Source organism: Sciurus carolinensis, chromosome 9 (assembly GCF_902686445.1).
Source record: "Sciurus carolinensis chromosome 9, mSciCar1.2, whole genome shotgun sequence".
NCBI lineage: Eukaryota > Metazoa > Chordata > Mammalia > Rodentia > Sciuridae > Sciurus > Sciurus carolinensis.
In genome coordinates, this window is record NC_062221.1 from 30,549,329 (window position 1) to 30,570,692 (window position 21,364).

Genomic DNA, 21,364 nt, shown 5'->3' on the forward strand with positions numbered 1-21,364 from the left:
CCCCAAGTTAGCAGGAAAAACTGGTACTGCTAAAGGGCCAACTCCCAAAAGATTCATTGAAATTGAACTGACAAACTTTCCCAAGACCCCCCTGAAGTACTAGATCCCTCTTATAAATAACTTCCATTTACCAATGGCACAGACACTTCAAAACCAAAACCTTGCCTGCAACCCTGGAAAAGGGATACTGTTTCATGCTGGATCAATTTGAGATAAACCCCAATGTGCTCACTGAGAGTTAAATGAGCTTCTGCTTCCAGAAACTGCTTCAATTCTGCCTTCCTAGATGTTCTCAGCAAACACCTATGGAGGACATTTCAGAACCAGTATCCAGAGATTGTTAGTAATTTCACTGTGTTGCTAAAGTGTGAGTGCACTATTGAAATGTCCTTTCTAGATGACCTCTTGGTATGTCTCTGACACTTGTTTAGCAGCTGCACTTCTATGTGCTGCATTTCCTTGGGAGAGCTTTTGGAATATGAAGTTTTACCAATGGCATCATTGATTCAAAAGTGAAAACTTGCTTGCAAGCTCTGAAAACTACTAATGATTCATTCTGGTTTGACCATGACTAAACCCAAAGTGCTCACTGCAAACTCTATTTTCTGCCAAAGTTACTTGCATAATCACTTTCAGTACTACTCCTCCTAGTCAGCCTCAGCAAGATCATTCAAAACACTGTTTGGACCTACAGTTGAGTCTTCTAGGAAATATTGGAATGTGCTACTGAATAGGGAGTGCACTCTTGAAATATCCTTTCTGACGAAATTTGATGTTCAACTGATATTTGTTAAAAACACTTCTCTGAGCTTCTTTTCCCCAGGCATTTGAAAGAGAAACATATAGGTACTGAGGAATCACTTGTACCTTGGTGCCCCAAGAGAGAACGAAAGTGGTATTGCAAAGAAAGATAATTTCCCAAAGTTTCATTAAATCACTGTAAAACTTTCTTAGAAAACTCCCTGAACTACCAGATCCTGCTTCCAAGGGACTACCACTCACCAATGGTCCAGATGTTTTCAATTTTAAACCTTCTCTGCACACACTTAGAAGGGGTACTGTTTCATACTACTTCAACCAGGGACAAACCCCAATTAGTTTATTGAGAACTGAGTTTCTGTAAATTGAAGCTGCTTCCACAAATTGTTTCAGTTTTTCTATTGATATCTCTTCTCAGGTAACATGTTGAGAACACCATTCAGAGTGCATATACATAGTCTCCTAGGAAGAATAGGAGTGTGCTAATAAAGTGTATGTGCTCCCTCAAAACACCTTCGCTCTCCCAGTTGAAAGTGCTCATGCAACTTGATTAGACACACCTCTTTTGTGTGTGCTGCTTTTTCTCATGAAATTTTGTTTGTGGTTATGAAATTTCATATTTTTGAATGAGTTTAGAATGGGAACAGAAAGTTTCATAAGGAGCACTTGTAGCTAACTGCTCCAAAAAAGAGAAAAAAACTGGTACTGTTATAAAGTCAATTCTCCAAATCTTCATGAAATCTAACAGGAAAACTTTATCAGGAAACCCCTACAACTTCTTGATCCCACTTGCAATGAACTGGAATTTACTAAAATTGCTTCAAAATTGGAGCGTGGCAGAATGTTCTTAAAAGCAGTAAATCTTCATCTAGTTCCACTCAGGAGAAACCACAATGTGCACACTGAGAACTGAATTCCTGAGACTTGAAGCTGCTTCAGAAATGTGCTTCACTTCTGGTCTTTCTAGCTCTTCTCAGCAATCACATGCACAGCTCAGTTCAGATTCCATACCCAGAGTCTCCTACTAAGAATTGTAGTGTGCTGTTAAAGGGTGAGTGAACTCTTGTAACCTTCTCTCTGGGTCACATTCAGACATGACAATGTACTTCTGTGTGCTGCTATTTCTCAGGCATTTTAAATAAAGCCATAAAGGTTCTAAGGGAGAAATTGTACCTAGGTGTCCTAGTTAGAAAAGAAATTTGCATTTTAAGAAAGTCAATTCCCCAAAGCTTTATTAGAACTGTCAAATTTTATCAGGAAATTTCCTACCATTGCCAGATTTCACTAGTGAGGGACCATCCTTTACAAATTGCACATAAGTCACAGAAGTCATGGGTACTGAGAGTTTAGAGATGAAAGACTGCCCAAATAAACTGAAAGGCATGCTGATCAATGTTCTAGCACAGGAAAGAAAGTCAATCTGTCCATACTGGATGTGGAGAAGAGGAAAGATCCATTTTGCAACCTTGTTGCAGGTACCAGTCCCTAGGGTTCTGATTCCTGGAAAACCCTAGTTTGGCCCAGTACCCAGGCCTGAAAACCCATACTGCATTACCTAATGATGAGCATGCCTAATGATGAGTAAAAAATCAAACATGCAGAGGAGTTCATACAGGACATTACTGGTAGTGGAAACCCACCCAGATATCACCTTCTCACTCCAATTTACATGCCTGCCATTGAGATGCTTTTGACCAGAAATTAAAAATGGTGCAGGTGGGAGAGGTTGAGTTTGGATACAGAACCCAAGACCAGGAAAGAAACATAGGGTGCACAGTTGACAAAGTGGGCTAAGAATTATATCCTCCACTGCAGGAATGAAATCAAGAGGAGAGCCCTCAAGTGCAGTCTTCCAGTGTGGACTTGAAATTCTGGGCCCTTGGGTGCACTGGTTTAAAACTTCCAGAACAATTGGCATCAAACCAAGAACCTGGAACTTACATAAACCTAAACACCACTCCATGAGTTACTCCTAATAGATTACCTCTCTCACTCCAGCAACCACACCCTGAGGGTTGAGTAAGCATCTTACTCCAGATGAAACCACCTCACACTGCTGATGAGGGAAGCTGATCATCTGTTTAACTCCAGTGAAAACAATTGGTTAACTTGTCATGAGGGTTATGTTTCTTGATTTAATTGTTACTTTAATGGTTCATATACATATTCATGTTTTTTTTTCAATTTTTTAGGATTTTAAAGCCAGTTATTTTTCTTGGATCAGTATTTAGAGTCTTAGATGTGCTTTTATGTAAAATTAGTTTTAGAGGGGTAACACTATGGTCAGTACTAAACTTTATGTTGGGTAAGGGTAAGAGATAGGGACTGCATGTGTACATTGGGAAACAGAAATATTCAAAGGAAAATACATTAAAAATATATATGGAAACATATATACATATATGTTTTATATATATTATATATATATAATATATAAACATGCAACAGTATATTGTGCATTAATGAATAAACATTTTTTTCACTTGAGAATGCATGGATATATCATATACCTGAATATTTAAGAACAATCAGTCAAACTGAATATATAAGTAAAACCCACATAAATTCTTATAGTATTATGCATCCTATTATGTAAAATTAGTTTTGGGTATGGGGTTATGTCAGAGATATTATTAAATTTGGAGTTGGGCTAGGATTAGGGTGAGGGAATGAATATGTATATCAGGAATCATAACTGTTCACAAAAAGGGACATGTGAAAATGTGTATAAAAACACACAAGAATATATGTTTTCTGAAATAGAAAATTTTATAATGTGACTCCTTTAAATAGATTTTTTTGAAATTAAGATATGCATGGATTTGTGATATAAAAATATATTATAATGTATGTGCAAATATTCAATTGATTATCAGATATATAATTCAAAATAAACATAAACATGTTTATTAGCATGCGGGCTGTTATGTGAAAGAAGTTCAGGTATGGGGTAATTTAATTTAGTATTGAATTTAGTATTAAATTTTGAGTTGTTTTGGAAATATTTGTATATCAGAGAACAAATATTCATAAGAATATACATATAAATATGCATGTGAAAAGATACACAAAGCTGTATGTTTGAACGAAGAGTAAGTTGCAATGTGAGTCAAATGTATATACTTTTTAAATGATGGGCATATATGATATATCTTATAAATTTATACATAATAATGTATATGCAAATATATCATTCAAAATTGCATAAACTTTTCAAAATACAGAAAATTTGCATTAGTATTCTTTTATGTAAAGTGATGTTTAGGTGTAGGTATAAAAACAAGGTTAGCATTAAATTTTGGGTCTGTTTAGTGTTATTGTTATAAAATGAATAAGTACATCAAGAAACATGAATGTAAGATTATACATGTGAAAATATGAATGAAATATAAAAATATGTGTTCTGAAATAGGGATGAGTATAATGTGAGTCATGTGTACAATATTTTTAAAATTGCAATGCATGGATATATCAAATAAATAAATTTAATAATAAATGTATGCAAATATACCATTGATAATTGAAAAAAGTCAAAATACACATAAACATGCATACTACTCTACATGATTTTATGTAAATTATTGTTAGCTATGGGGGAAGTTTAGTGTTACTTTTAGTCAGAGTTAGGGTTAGGATTAGTGTATGAATATGTGTATTGGCAAACATGACTATTCATAAGAATGTGCGTGAATATATGTATGAAAATATATGAACATACATATATTCTCAAAAATGAAAGCATAAAATGTGAATAAGTACACATTTATTAACTTTGAATGCATGGATGTAGTATATGAATGAATATCTAATAAGATATATGCAAATATACCATTGATAATTCAATATATAAATCAAAATACAAATAAATACACATATCACTGTAAATGATTTTATGTAAAATGAGGTTTAGGTATCAGGGTAGTGTTAGGATTAGTATTAAATTCTGGGTTGTTTAAGGTTAAGGTGAGGGACTGGATAAGAGTATCAGTAAATACAAGTATTCATAAGGATGGGCCTAAGAAAAATAGGTATGAACGCTTTATAAGCATATAGGTTCTGGAACAGGGAAGGGTATATGTTGAGCCATATGAACACACTTTTATTTTCTCTGTGGATGCATGACATATTATATAAATAAATATATAATAGTATATATGCAAATGTACCATGGATATTTAAATATATGCTTAAATGTAGATAAATAAGCATATGAGTACTTATGCTTTTTGTAAAATTAAGTTGTTATAAGGATAATGTATGGTGTAGCATTAAATATTCAGTTGGGGTAAAATTAAGTTTAGGGAATGAATAAATATCAGGATGAAGAGTCATAAGAAAATATTTGTGAAAATATAAACAAAACACATATACACATAAGTGTTGTGAAAAAGAAAAGGGCATAACGTGAATCATGAATTTATACATTGTTCATTAGGCATTGCATGGCTATACCATATATATAAATATCAAATAATATATATTCAAATATACTATTGATAATTGAATATATGTCAAAACACTTAAATATTCATATTACTATACCACTTTTAGGTAAAATTAGGTTTAGTTATATGGATAATGGGATTTGTATTAAATGTTTATTTGAGGTAGGGTTAGAGATGGGAATGAATATATATATATATATATATATATATATAGGGAAACAAATATTCAGAAGAATCATAATACATATTTTTTAAATTTGAGAATACATGGATATAACATAAAATGGAATATGTAATGAATGATACATACGCAAGAAACATGAATATTCATAAAAATCTTTTTATTTTAATACATATATTTTTATATTGAGGCTGCATGTACATAACAAATAACAGAATATATAGTAATATATATGAAAATATGGCATTGATCATTTAATATATGTCAAAATACCCATAAACATTCACATTAGCACACATGCTTTAGTGAAAATTAGTTTTAGTTATAGTGATAAAATAACAGTTAGTGTCAAATTTGGATGCTGGGTGCAGGGGCACAGACCTGTAATTCCAGCATCTCAGGAGGCTGAGGCAGGAGGACCAAGAATTCAAAGCCAGCCTCAGCAAAAATGAGGGACTAAGCAAGTCATTGAGACTATGCCTCTAAATAAAATGCAAAATAGACCTGGGGATGTGTCTTCATTTTTGAGGGCCTCTGAGTTGAATCTCCAGTAACAAAACAAAACAAAACAAAATCTAAAGTTAGTGTTAAATTTTGAGTTGTGTAGAGTGTGAATATGTATATAGGGTAACATGAATATTCATAAGAATGTACATGTGAAAATATGTATAAGACTATATGTAAACATATATGTTCTGAAACTCCAAGTGTATACTGAGAGTCATATGTACACACTTATTTAAATTGTGGTATGCCTGGTTAAGTTATATGAATAAATATGAAATAGTATATGTGTCAATATGCCATTGATAATTGAATATACAAGTAAAAGCCCACATAAATATTCATATTGGTACACATACTTTTATGTCAAATTAGATTTTGGTATAGGAGTAAGATTAATGTTAGTATCACATTTTAAGTTGGTTTAGCATATGAATATGTATATCAGAAAATATTAATATTCATAAGTATGTACATGTGACAATGTGTAAAACCATTAAATACATACTCTGAAACAGGGGATTGTGCCATATGAGTTGTATGAATACACTTCTTTAAAATTTGATTTGGGATGCATGCATATATCCTATAATATATACATAATTATGTGAATTCAATATACCACAGATAACTTAATATGTAAGTCAAAATTCACATAGATATTCATGTTTTTATACATGCATTTATGTAAAAATTCTAGATCTGTGGATAATTAATGTTTTTACTAAATTCGAGGTTGGGATATGTTTAGGATTAGGGAATGAATATGGATATCAGAGCACAAGAATATTCATAAGAATTTTTGCCTGAAATTGTGTATGATAACATATATAAACATACATGTTCTGAAACAAGGGGGGTTAATGTGAGTCCTACTAATACACTTTTTTACATTTATGGATAATATACATAACTTATAAATGAATGTATAATAATGTATGGTAACACCATTGATATATTGATATATAAGTCAAAATTCACATAATACCCATATTTGTATAAAAAATTTTATGTAAAATTAGGTTTAGATATTGGAAAAAATTAAGGTTAGAATTAAATTTTGGGTTCGATTAGAGTTAGAATTCAGTTTTGGTTTAGATTAGAGTTAGGGTCAGGGATTTAATATGTATATCAGTAAATGTGAATGTTCATAAAATTGTATGTGTGAAATATGTTTTAAAACGTACATGAACATATGTGTTCAGACACAGGTTGAGTATAATGTGAGTCATATGAACATACTTTTTTAAAATTTCAGATGAATGAAAATATCATATAAATTAATCTAAAGAGTATATATGCAAATATACCACTTAATAATTGAATATGTAAATCGAAGTAACACAACTATTTATATCACTATATAATCTTTTATATAAAATTAGGTTTAGTTGTAGGGTTAAGGTTAGAGTTAGTTATACATTTTGAGTTATTTAGGGAATTAATATGTATAACTGGAAATATGAATATTAATAGAATGTATATGTGAAAATATGTCTGAAAATATATTTAAAAATTTTTGAAATACAGAAGGGTTTAATGTGAATTTTATAAATAACCATTTTAAATTTAGGGATACACTCATAAACAATATACATTAATAAATACTATGCAAATATTTAAAATTGAATATATCTATCAAAATACACATCAATATTCACATTATCACATGTGCTTTTATGTAAAATTAGGTTTAGTTATCCAGACAATGTTAAGATTAATATTAAATTTTTGGTTGGTTTCCATATATGGTTAGGGATTGAATTTATATATGATGAAACATGAATATTCATAATCATGTACATGTGAAAATATATATGAAAATTCATGTTTTTTGAAATAGGAAATGGTTTAATGTGAGACATAAAAATACATATATATTTAAATTTTGTGATGCATGGATAAATAGATATGTGAATATACAATTATATGTATCCAAATATAGTATTGATTATTGCATGCATAAGTTATAACTATATCATCAATATACTTGCATTTATGTAAATTTTACCTAAGTATTAAATTTTGGGTTGAGTTAGGGATAGGGTTCGGAAATAAATACATATATCAGAAAACATGACTTTTCAACAGACAGTATGCTTGAAAATATATTGAAATAGTGAGTGGTTTAAATGAGTCATAGTAACACACTTTTTAAAATATGGATGCATGGATAAATTGCATATATGAATATAGAATATATATGCCAATATATCATTGATTATTGAATATAGTAATAAAAATACACACACATATTCATATTTCTATGTGTTTTCATGCAGTTACATTTAGTTATTTTATAAGTGTAGGGTTAGTATTAAATTAAGGGTTGGGTAAGGGAATGAATATGGATATATGTAGACACAAATATCCATAGGAATGCACACATGAAAATATGTACTCTTTCAGATAACTCTCTTGAAGAGAAGATCCCACTTGCAATGAACTATTGTTTACCAGTAGCACACAGAGTTTCAAAGTGAAACCTTATCTCCAAGCTATGAAAAGCAGTAAATCTTTGTGCTCATTCTACCCAGGACAAACTTCAATGTGCTAACTGAGAAAGAACTTCTTTCAACTAGAGGATGCTTGCACAAAATGCTACTTTTCTGTTCTTTCTGTCTTCTTAGCAATCTCATGCAGAACACAGTTTAGACTGTATATCCAGTCTGGTAGGTGCCCCAAATTAGTGGGATATGCTAGAACTGTGAAAGGGTCAACTCCCAAAAGATTCATTAAAATTTAACTGAGAAACTTTTCCAACCCCCCCCCCCCACGCAAACTACCAGATCCCTCTTGCAAAAAACTGCCATTCACCAAAGGCAGACGCACTTGAAAAGGAAAACCTTGCCTGGAACCCCTGAGAAGCAGCACTGTTTTATCCTGGGTCAACTTGAGATAAACCCCAATATGCTCACTTCCAACTGAGGTCCTGCTTCTACAAACTGCTTTAGTTCTTCCTTCCTAGATGTTCTCAACAAACACCTGTGGAGCACAGTTCCATCCAGAGGTAGTTAGTAACAATTTCACTGTGTTGCTAAACTGTGAGGGCACTATTGAAATGCGCTTTCTGGAGGACATCTGGACATGCCTCTGCCATTTGTTTAGCAGTTGCACTTCTATGTGCTGAGTTTCCTCAGGAAAACATTTGGGATATGAAGATGAAAATTTTTAGAAACAACTTGTATCTATGTGCACCTAGTTTACCAATTCTATTTACCAATGACACATTTGATTCAAAAGTGAAAACTTGCCTGCAAGCTTTGAAAAGTGGAAGTTCTTTATTCTGGTTTGATCACAACTTACCCCAATGTGCTCAGTGATAACCATATTTTCTGCTGAAGTTGCTTGCAAAATCACTTTCAGTTCTGCTCCTCCTAATCTTTCTCAGCAATGTCATTCAAAACACAGTTCAAACCCAATATAAAGTCTTCTAGGAAAAATTGGAATGTGCTACTGAAGAGTGCACTCTTGAAACATTCTCTCTGATGAATTTGGATGTTCTACTGCTATGTGCTAAACACTTACAATTCTCTGAGCTGATTTTCCTCAGGCATTTGGAATAGGAACATATAGGTTCTGAGGGATCACTTGTACCTAGGTACTCCAAGAGAGGATGAAGCTGGTATTGCAAAGATGATCAATTCCCCAAAGTTTCATTGAAATCAAACTGTAAAACTTTCTCAGAAAACTCCCTGAACTACCAAATCCTGCTTGCAAAGGACTGCCATTTATCAATGGTCCAGATGTTTCCAATCTGAAATATTACCTGCACACACTTAGAAGTGTTACTACTTCAGATGAGTTTAACCAGGGACAATCCCCAATGTGTTCCCTGAAAACTGAATTCCTGTAAGTTGAAGCTGCTTGCACAAAGTACTTCAGTTCTGCTCTTCCTATGTCTTCTCAGCCAGCACGTGGAGAACACAGTTCAGAATCCATATACAGAGACTCCTAGGAAGAAGAGGAGTGTGCTGCTGAAGTTTGGTTGCTACCTTGAAATTCACTCTCTCCCAGTTGGAAGTGCTAGTGAAACTTGTTTAGACACTGTACTTCTGTGTGTACTGATTTTTCTCAGGAAATTTTGTTTGTGAATATGAAATTTCATGTTTTTTTAATGAGTTTAGAATGGGAACAGGAAGTTTCATAAGGAGGACTTGTACCTACCTGTTTCAAAGATGAGGAAGAATCTTGTACATTATGTAGTCAATTCCCCAAATCCTTATGAAGTCTAACAGGAAAATTTTCTCAGGAAAACCCACAGTGTTTGATCTCACTTGCAATGAACTGGCATTTACCAATGACAAGGAGGTTTCTCTGAAAAGAAGTAAAGTTTCTTGCTTGTTCCACGCAGGAGAAACCACAATATGCAAACTGACAGCTGAGTTACTGCAACTTGAAGCTGCTTCAGAAATGTGCTTCCCTTCTGCTCTTAGCTCTTCTCTGCAGTCACATCTGAAGCACAGTTCAAAACCAATATGCAGAGTTCGCTAGCAAGAATTGCCATGTGCTCCTTAAGTGTGAATGCACTCTTGAAAGGTTCTTTCTAGATGATATTCAGAAGTGTCAAGGCACTTCTGTTTACGTATAGGGTTAAGGTTATGGTTAGTATTGTATTTTGGTTTTGGTCTAGGGTTAATGTTACAGAATGAATAAGTATATCAAGAAACATGAATAGATTATACATGTGAAAATGAGTGAAACATACAAATTATATGTTCTGAAATAGGGAAGAGTATAATGTGAGTAACGTGTGCACAATTTTTAAAATTGGAATGCATGGGTATATCAAATAAATGATAAGAAAGCAAATATATTATGGATAATTGAAAAATACATGTCAAATGCACATATTCTACATGATTTTATGTGAAATATTTTTAGCTATGGGGTAACTTTAGAGATACTTTCAGTTAGGGTTATGATTATGTGTATTGAGATACAAGAATACTCATAAGAATATATGCATGAAAATATATATTAAAATATATGAAAGTACATATATATGTATTCTGAAAAAGGAATGGGCATAATGTAAGTAATACAAGTACACATTTTTAAACTTGGGATACATGGATATAGCATATGAATAAATATGCAATGATATATTTGCAAATACACCAATGATAATTCAATATATAAATCAATATACAGATCATTACACATATCACTGTATATGCTTGTATGTAAAATTTGCTTTAGGTATCACAGTAAGTTTAGGGTAAGTATTAAATTCTGCATAGTTTTATGGTTAGGATCAGGAACTGAAAATATATATCATGAAACATAGCTATTCATAAGAATGTACCTAAGAAAATAGGTATGAAAACCTATATAATTATACAGGTTCTGGACAAGGATGGATGTATTTTGAGTCACATAAACACATTTTATTTCCTGTGTGGATGCAAGGATATATCATATAACTAAATATATACTAATATATATGCAACTGTTACATGGGTAGTTGAATATATATTAAAATGAAGATAATTAACATGTGAACACATAGGCTTTTTAAAAATTTTGGTTTTAGTTTAGGGATAATGTTTGGTTTAGCATTAAATTTTCAGTTGGATTAAAATTAGGTTTAGGAAATGAATATGTTTCTCATGAAATGTGAAGAGTCATAGGAAAGGAAAGTATGTGTGAAAATACAAACAAAACACATATACACATATCTGTAATGAAAAAATAACAGGCATAACATAAGCTGTGATTTACACATTTTTCATTAGGGGATGCATAAATATATATATGAATATAAAATAATATATATGCAAATATACTATTGATAACTGAATATACATCAAACCCACATAAATATAAATATTACTACCCAGGATTTATGTAAAATTAGGTTTAGTTTTGAGGATAATAGGCTAAGTATTGTTGAGTTGGGGTAGGATTAAAGTTACAGAATGAATATGTATTTTGGGAAAAATGAATTAATAAGAATGGTAATTATACATGTTTTAAAATTGAGTCTATATGGATATAATATATAACTGAATATGTAATAAAATGTATGCAAGAAAAATAAGTATTCATAAGAATCATAATAATGTGCATTTTTAAAGTTGAGGCTGCATGGACATAACATATACCTTAATATATAATATTATATATGCCAATATGTCATTGATCATTTAATGTTTAAGTCAAACTACCCATAAATATTCACATTGGCTTGCATGCTTTTTATTCAAAATTAGGTTTAATTATAGGGTTAAAATTATAGTTAGTGATAAAATTTGATGCCTAGTGCAATGGCACATACCTGTAATCCTAGTAGCTCCAGAGGCTGAGGCAAGAGGATCAAGAATTCAAAGTCAGCCTCAGCAAAAATGAGGCACTAAGCAACTAAGTGAGACTCTGTCTCTAAATAAAAAGCAAAATAATCACGAGGATGTGTTTGGGTGGGTGAGCACCCCTGAGTTCAATCTCCAGTACCAAAAATAAACAAAAAAATTAGAGTTAGTGTTAAATTTTGAGTTATATAGGAAATGACTATGTACATAGGGTAACATGAATATTCTTAGAATGTACATGTGAAATTATGTCTAAAACCATATGTAAATATATATGATCTGAAATTCAAAGTGTAATTTATGTTCTGAAATTCAAAGTGTATACTGAGATTCACATGTATACACATTTTTTAAATTGTGGTTTTCCCGGTTATGTTACATAAATAAAAATGAAAGAGCTTATATGTGAATATACAATTGATAACTGAATACACAAGTAAAAAATAAACATAAATATTCCTATTTGTATACATGCTTTTATGTAAAGTTAGATTAGGTATAGGAAGGATATTAATGTTAGTATTAAATTTTAAGTTGTTTAGCAAATGAATATATATATCAGGAAGGTGAATATTCATAAGTATGTTTGTGTGCAAATATGAGCATAAATGTTAAAATACATACTCTGAAACAGGGGTGGTATCATGTGAGTGTATTAATACAGTTTTTTTAAAAATTGGGGATGGCAAACTTGCATATATCATATAATAAATACATAATCATGTAAAAGAAAATATAGATAACTGAAAATGTAAAAACAAATACACATTCATATTATACATGCTTTTATGTAACATTATGTTAGGTTTAGGGATAATGAGTGTTCATATTAAATTTGGGATTGGGATAAGTTAGGGTTAAAAATGAGTTTGGATATCAGAACACAAGAATATACACAGGAATTTCTGCATGAAAATGTGTATGATAACATATATAAACATTTATGTTCTGAAAACAAGGGGACTTAATGAGTCATAGGAATACACTTTTAAATTTAGGGATGTTATATACAACCTATAAATTAATATATAATAATATGTGCTAATAGACCTTTGATATTTTATATATAAGTAAAAATGTACATAAATATGCATATTAGTATAAGTGCTTTTATGTAAAACTAGATTTAGGTATTGGGGAAGTTTAGGGTTTAGCTTTAATTTTCTGTTGCGTTGGGGTTAGAATACAATTTGGGGTTGGGGTAGAGTTAGGGTTAGTAATTTATATGCATATCACCAAATGTGAATTTTCATAAGATTGTGTGAAAATGTGTTTGAAAACATTAATGAACATATGTTTTCTGATACAGGAAGATTTATAATGTGAGTTTTATGAACAAACATTTTCAAAATTGAAAATATCATGTAAATTGATCTATAAAAAATATATGCAAATATACCATTAACAATTGAATATGTAAATAAATGTAACATATATATTCTTACGACTGCACAATCTTTTACATAAAATTAGTTTTAGGTATAGGAAAATGTTAGAGTGAGTTAAAATTTTTGAGTTGTTTAGGGAAATAGTATGTATATCTGGAAATATAAATATTAGTAAGAAAGTACATGTGAAAATATGCATGAAAACATGTAAATAGCAGTTATGAAATAGAGAAGGGTTTAATGTGAATTTTATAAATACTTTTTAAATTTAAGGATACAACTATAAATTATATACATGAAAGTATAATATACATACAAATATTTATATTTAAACATATCAATCAAAATATACACCATTATTCATATTATCAAAATATGTGAAACTAGGTTTATTATTCACACAATGGTAGGATTAGTATTACATTTTTTATTGGTTTCCATAGATGGATAGGAATTGAATATGCATATTGTGAACATGAATATTCATAAATATCTACTTGTGAAAATATGTATGAAAATGTACATATGTTTTGAAATAGGTAATGGTTCAATATGAGACATATAAATACATATTTTTCAAAATTTGGAGATGCGTTGATAAATACATGTGAATAAACAATTAAATGTATGCAAACATACCATTGACAATTGAAGGTATAAGTCAAAACACACATAACATTTCTTATTACTACATATGCATTTATGTAAATTTAAGTTAGGTATGGGGTAAATTTCAGGTTAGAATAAAATTGAGGCTTGTGTTAGGGTTAGAGTTAGGGAATGAAAATGCACATCAGGAAACATGAGTTTTCATCAGAAAGTATGTTTGAAAATATATTGAATGAGCAAATGGTTTAATGTGAGTCATTGATTATTGAATATGGAAATTAAAATACACACAAATATTCAAATTTCTGTATATGTTTTCATGCAAAGTTCCTTTTAGTCATGGTATGAACTTGTTTAAATTTAGGTTTGAATTTGTGTTAGAGTTAGGGAATGAATATAGATATCAGGAAACATGAAGACTCCTAAAAAGTATGTGTGAAAATATAAACAAATTGCATATGCATGTGATTGTAAAAAAGAAAATTAAAAGAGAAAGCATATTAAATGAGCCATGCATCTACACATTTTTCATTAGGGGATGCATTGATATATGATACATATAAATATAAAATAATATATATGAAAATACACTATTGATAATTGAATATATATCAAAATACATATTTAATGTATTCTATTAATATACAGGCTTTTATGTAAAATTAGGTTTAGTTATAGGGATAGTGTTAGTATTAAATGTTGGTTTGGTTTAGTATTAGATTTAGGGAATAAATATGTATATTGGCAAACATGAATATTCATAAGAATCATAATAAAAGATACTTTCTTAAGCTGAGTCTGCAAGGATATAACATATGCCTGAATATATAGTATTATATATGGTAATATGGCATTGATCATTTAATATTAAAGTGAAAATAACCATAAACATCCACTTTAGTATACATGCTTTTATGTAAAAGTAAGTTTAGTTATAGTGTTGAAATTATAGATAGTGTTAAAATTTGATGGCTGTACAGTGGCACACACATTTAATCCCAGCAGCTCCAAAGCCTGAGGCATGAAGATGAAGAACTCAAAGCCAGCCTCAGCAACAGTGTGGCACTAAGAAACTCAGTAAGACTCAGTCTCTAAATAAAGAGCAAAATAGCCATGAGGATGTAGTTCAGTGGTTGAGCACCCCTGAGTTTAATCCCAGTACCAAAGAAACAAAAAATATAACATAAAATAACAGGTAGTATTAAATTTTGAGTTGAAAAGGCAATGATTATATGTATAGCGTGTCAGGAACAATCATAATAAGGTACATGGGAAACTATGACTAAAACCATATGTAAACATATATGTTCTGAAACTTGAAGTGTATACTGAGAGTCATATGTGTACACTTTTTTAAATTGTGTTATGCCCGGATATGTTACATAAATAAAAATGAAAGAGTATGTATGTGAATATGCCATTGATAACTGAGTATACAAGTAAAAACTACACATAAATATTCCTATTTATATACATGCTTTTATGTAATTTTAGATTTAGGTATAGAAATAAGATTGTTTAGTATTAAATTTTAAATTGGTTTAGTGAATGAATATTTATATCAGAAAACATGTATATTCATAAGTAAGTACATGTGAGAATATGTGTAAAAATGTTAAAATATAGGCTTTGAAACAGGGGATGGTATCCTGTGAGTTGTATCAAAAGAGCTTTTTTAAATTTGGAGATGGGATGTGTGCTTTTATTATACAATGAATATGTAATTGTGAATGCAAATGTACCATAGATAACTGAATATGTTAGTTATAATACACATAAATATTCAAATCATTATACATGCTTTATACATATATGAACATATGTTTTCAAATATAGGATATGTTTTCTGATACAAGATATGGTTCTGTGGTTGGGTGCCCTTGAGTTTAATCCCCAGGACGAAAAAATCAACAAACAAAAAAAATTACAGTTAGTGATAAATTTTGTGTTGTATAGAAAATGGACATATTTATAAGATAATATGAATAATCATAAAAAGGTACATGTGAAAATATATCTCAAAACATATGTAAGCATATATGTTCTGTAACACGAACTCTAAATGATGAGAGTCTATGTATATGCTTTTATAAAAATTGTAATATGACTGGTTATTATATAAATAAATATGAAAGAGAACATATGTAAATATACAATTGATAATTAAATAAAAAAGTAAAAAGTACACATAAATATTCCTATTTGTATACATTCTTTTATGTAAAATTAAATATAGGTATAAGAGTAAGATTAAGGTTAGTATTAAACTTTAAGTTGGTGTAGGAAATGAATATGTGTATCAGGAAACTTGAATATTCACAAGTATTACATGTAGAAATATATGTTAAAACTTTAAATACATATCCTTAGACAGGGGATGGTACCTAGTGAGGTATATGAATACGTTTTTTTTTAATTGGGTTTGGGATGCAAGCATATATCATAATGAATATATAATTATGTGAATGCAAATAAACCAGAGATAAGTAAAATTTTTAGTAAAAATACACATTAATTTTTATATTATTATAAATGCTTTCATGTAAAATTAGGTATAGGAATAATTAGTGTTCATATTAAATTTGAGATTGGGATAAGCTTAGGGTTAAGAAATGAATATGGTATAAGAACACAAGAATATTCATAATTTTGCATGAAAATGTGTATGATAACATATATAAACATACATGTTCTGCAAAAGGGAGGTTAATATAAATCATAGGAATACCCTTTTATAAGGGTGTTATAAAAGGGTTATATAGGAATGTTGTATATAACCTCTAAATAAATATATAATAATATATAATACACCTTTGATATTTTAATATATAAGTAAAAATGCACATAAATGTGCATGTTAGTATAAGTGCTTATATTTAAAAATAGGTTTAGATATTAGCAAAGGTTAGGGTTAGATTTCAATTTTCTGTTGGGTTAGGGTTAGAAGACAATTTTTTGTCAGGTTAAGCTGAGGCTTAGAAATTAAAATGTGTATCGAGTAAATGTGAATTTTTATAAGATTGTATGGGTGAAAATATGTTTAAAAGCATATACAAACATATGGCCTTCTGATACAGGAAAGTTTATAATGTGAGTCATATGAACAAACTTTTCAAAATTAGAAAATATATCATAAAAATCTATAAAAATGTATATGCAAATTTACCATATATCAACTGAATCTGTAAATAAGTAACATATTCCTATCACTATACAAACTTTTTCATAAAATTAGGTTTAGGTATAGGGGTAAATTTAGAGTGAGTTATAAATTTTTAGTTGTTTAGCGAACTAATATGTATATGTGGAAATAAGAATATTAGAATGTACATGTAAAAATATGTATTAAAACATATAAACCAACTTGAAATATAGAAGGATTTAGTGTAAATTTTCTTGATATGCTTTTTAATTTTAGGAATACACTCATAAATTATATACATGAAAGTATAATATGTATACAAATATTTATAATTGAACATGTCAATCAAAATACCATCATTATTCATATTATCACATATGCTTTATGTGAATTAGATTTAGTTATTCACACAACATTAGGATTCATATTAAATTTTTGATTGGTCTTTATACATGGATAAGAATTGAATAGATCGATCATGAAACATGAATATTCATAAATATCTACATGAGAAAATATGTATGAAAATGTATATAAGTTTTGAAATAGCTCATGGTTCAAAGTGAGATATATAAATACATATTATATTTCTTAATTGGGATGCATGGGTAAATATATCTGTGATAATTGAAAGTATAAGTCAAAACAGACAAAATGTTTCCTATTATATATGTGCAGTTATGAACATTTAAATGCATATATGGGGTAAATTTTAGTTTAGAATTAAATTTTGGGTTGGGTGAGGGATAGGGTTAGGGAATGAATATGTACATCAGGACATGAGTTTTCATCACAAAGTATGCTTGAAAACAGTGAAATAACAAATAGTTTAATGTGAGTCATACAATACATTTTAAAAAATATGGATGCAAGATAAATTACATATATGAATATATTATATATATACAAATATACTATTGGTTATTAAATATAGAAATTAAAGCACACACAAATATTCATATTTCTATAAAGGTTATTATGTAAATTCAGTTTAGTTATGGTATAAATTTAGGGTTAGTATTAAATTTACAGTTGGTTTGGTTTAGGTTTAGGGAATGGATATGGATATCAGGAAATATGAAGAGTCCTAAGAAAGTATGTGTGAGAATATAAACAAATTGCATATACATTTATGTTATGAAAAAAGTGCATAAAATGAGGCATTTACACATTTTTTGTTAGGGAAAACATTGATATATCGCATATATGAATATAAAATTATATATATGCAAACATACTATTGATAATGGAATATATGTCAAAATGCACATATATTCATATTAATATACTGGCTACTATGTAAAATTAATTTTAATTATAGGGATACTATGGTTAGTATTATGTTGAGTTGGGATAGGATTAAATTTAGGGAATAAATGTGTATATTGGCAAACAAGAATATTCATAAGAATCAAAATAAAAGGCATTTTTTAAGTTGAGGATGCATGGATACAACATACCTGAATGTGTAATATTATATAGGCACATATGGCAATAATCATTTAATATTTAAGTCAAAATATTCATAAACATTCACATTAGAGTACATGTTTATATATAAAATTAGGTTTATTTGTAGGTTTTACAATTGGTTTTAAAATATAAAGCCTGGTTCAGTGGCACACACCTGTAATCTCAGCAGTTCCAGAGGCTGTGACAGGACGATCAAACATTCAAAGCCAGCCAAAGCCAGCCTCAGCAACAATAAGGCACTAAGCAACTCAGTGAGATGTTTTCTCTTAATAAATAGCAAAAGAGCCCTGAGGATGTGGTTTGGTGGTTGAGCACCCATGAGCTTAGTGCCCCAGTATCAAAACAAACAAACAAAAATTATAGTCAGTGTTAAATTTGAGTGTTATAGGGAATGAATATGTGTATAGGGTAACAAGAATAATCATAAGAATGTATATGTGAAAATATATCTAAACCATATGTAAACATACATTTCTTAAACTCAAAGTGTATACTGAGAGTCATATGTATACAGATTTTTTAAATTGTGGTATGCCTGGATATGTTATATAAATAAATATGAAAGAAAATATATGTGAATATACCATTGATAATCAAATAAGGAAGTATAAAATGCACATAAATATTCCTATTTGTATACATGATTTTCTGTAATATTAAATTTAGGTAGAGGAATAAGATTAGGGTTAGTATTAAATTTTAAGTTGGTTTAGGGAATGAATATGTATATCAGGAAACATGAATATTCATATATATGTACATTTTAAAATAGGTGTAAAAATGATAAAATACATGCCCTGAAAAAGGGGATGGCATCCTGTGAGTTTCAATTGGATTTAGTATTGTGCATATGTCCTATAATGAATATGTAATTGTGAATGCAATAGATAACTGAATATGTAAGTCAAAATACACATAAATATTCATATAGTTATACATGCTTTTATGTAAATTTATGTTAGCTAGAGGGATAATTAGGTTTTGTATTAAATTGGGGTTGGTGTATATTGAGAGCTAAGAAGTGAATATGGATATGAGAAACCAAGAATATTCAGAATTTTTTGCTGAAAATGTGCATATTAACATACATAAACATATATGTTGTGAAACAAGGGGGATTTAATGTGAGTCATAGGAATATATTTTTTAAACTTAGGGATGCCAAGCATAACCTATAAATGAATATATAATAATATAAGCTAATACAACTTTGATATTTTATTATATAAGTTAAATGCAAAAAATATGCATATTTATGGAAAATTAGGTAGGGATTTGGGGGAAGGTTAGGGTTATAATTCAGTTTTCTGTTGGGTTAGGATTAGAATACAAATTTGGGTTGGGATAGGGTTAGGGTTAGTAATTAATATGTATATCAGTAAATGTGAATATTCAAGATTGTAAATGTGAAAATGTGTTTGAAAACATATGTAAACATATGCTTTCTGAAAGAGGAAAGTTTATGAGTCATGTGAAAAAAGGGTCACATGGTGGCTGGGTGGGGGAAATAGCAACTTCAGTAGAGAGTGGTGTTTTGGCCAGTTGAGGCAGCACAGAAGAAGCATTTATGACCTTCTACAGTAAGGTGAAACAAATAGAGAAGAGAGATTTGGTTCTGACATCCCAAAATCAGATTGAAAGTTTGACCCATCCTGGTTCTTCTTATTTTAATTTGAACCCATTTGATGTTCTTCAGATACACCTTGAAGTGACAGATGAAGAAATAAAAAAACAGGTTTTGGCAGTTGTCCATATTGGTGCATCCTGACAAAAATCAAGATGATGCTGATAGAGCACTGAAGACTTTTGAAACTGTGAACAATGCTTACAAGTTGTTACTGGATCAGGAACAAAAGAAGAGGGCCATGGATGTAATTCAGGTAGAAAAAGAAAATGTGGAACACATTTTGAAATAGCAGAAAAAACAATAAGAAGGAAGAAAATGTAGAGGAAGATGATCCCAAGTTGTTCAAACAAGCAGTATATAAACAAACCATGAAACTCTTTGCTGAGCTGGAAATTAAAAGAAAATAGAGAGAAGCCAAAGAGATGCATTAAAAGGAAACAACAAAGAGAAGCAGAGATGGAAACTGAAGAAAAAGTCAAACGAGAAAAGGAGTGACAGAAAAACTTTGAGGGAAGTCTAGATGGTCGGGTGGACAGCTGGCAAAAACTTCAAGCAAATACAAAGGGGAAGAAAGAGAAGAAAAATCTGACCTTCCTGAGACCACCCAAAGTAAAAATGGAGCAGCGTGAGTGACCCCCTGGGTCATTCACAACCACAGAACCTTCTCCCAACTCTCCTTCCTGCTCTGAAGGACTCATTCTTTTCTTCCCATCTCCACCCCAACATAGAGTAGTTTTGCTTTTTAGTCCATTTTGTTTTCAATACAATTTAATATCAATCAGAGTAATTGTTTTGTATATTGAAATGAGGGGCTCTGCTTAAAAAAGACTCCCTCACCCATTAACCCTTAGAAAAACCAGGATTGGAAGGTGCCACCATTGGTGTTGCCTTCTTTCCCACAGTCTGTAACTTCATGTTTTGTACT

General features: G+C 30.2%; 1 pseudogene; it reads left to right on the top strand.

Moving 5' to 3' along the window:
- Positions 1–21,072, top strand: part of LOC124993562 (dnaJ homolog subfamily C member 8-like) — a 34,281-nt pseudogene extending 13,209 nt beyond the window's left edge.
- The last annotated feature ends 292 nt before the right edge of the window (positions 21,073–21,364 follow it).